This window comes from Octodon degus, unplaced genomic scaffold (genome assembly GCF_000260255.1).
Source record: "Octodon degus isolate 3935 unplaced genomic scaffold, OctDeg1.0 scaffold00105, whole genome shotgun sequence".
NCBI classification, from domain to species: domain Eukaryota; kingdom Metazoa; phylum Chordata; class Mammalia; order Rodentia; family Octodontidae; genus Octodon; species Octodon degus.
In genome coordinates, this window is record NW_004524681.1 from 226,578 (window position 1) to 227,765 (window position 1,188).

Here is a 1,188-nt window from a genome sequence, read left to right on the forward strand (position 1 = left end):
AAAATAAAAATTTAAAAAATGCTTGAAACTATTGTTTGAAGCAAGGTACAATTCCCCTATGATGAATGCTATCACTATGTATATATGAAATGTACCAATAAAAAAAAATCAAGGAAAAAAAAGAAAAAAGAAAAATTAAGTACACAATATTTAATCTAATAAAGTGAAAGGCCTCTGTAACAAAAACCACAGACATTTCTAAAAAGAGATCATCAGAAAATGGAAAGATATCCTAGATTCCCAGGCAGGCAGAACCAATATGGTTACATGGTCATACTTCCACAACTGATATATAGATTTAACATTATCCCAATCAAATTATCAAAAACATTCCTCAGAGAACCAGCAAAAATAATTCTAAAATTCAGTACAACAAAAATTCAATAGAACTAGAAGAGACTCAAAATAAAAAATGATATCCTGAATAACCAGGGCAAAGCAGCATCACAATTCTGGATTTTAAGTCATATTACAAAGCTACACAGATAAAAACAGCATAGCACTGGCACATAGAACAGAAATAGATCAATGGAACAGAGCAGAAGAAGCAGGAATAATGCCACACGTATTCAGCTCTTTGATCCTTCACAAAGTGGCCAAAAACATACAGTGCGGGAAAGATACCCTATTTAATAATGGTGCTGGGGAAATTGGCTATGCACATGCAGAAGATTCAGTCTAGACCTACATATGTTTCTCACAACATACTCAACAAAAATTGAATAGATCAAAGATCTAAATGTTAAAACAGAAACAATCTGATTGAAGATAGGTAAATAAAACTCTTGAAGACACAGGCATAGGCAAGGACTTTCTGAACAGAACTCCAATGGCAAAAGTAATAGTACCAAGAATCAGCAAATGAAATCATATCAATTAAAAAGGAAAGTGACCAATAAATACTTGAAAAAATGTTCAACATTTCTGATCATTAGAGAAACCCAAAACTATACTGATATACTATCTTACTCTAGAAAGCATAGCTATCATGAAGAAGACACCTAATAACAAATACAGTCACATAATAACAAATAAGAGATACTTTCTATATTGTTGGTGGGAATGTAAACTGGCACAACCAGTATGGAATCCTATTCATATAAGGGTTCATCATGAAACTAAAATGAGAAATTCTAGGTGACCCAGCTATTCTCCTTGCATGTATTTTCCCAAAGGGTTCAAGATATC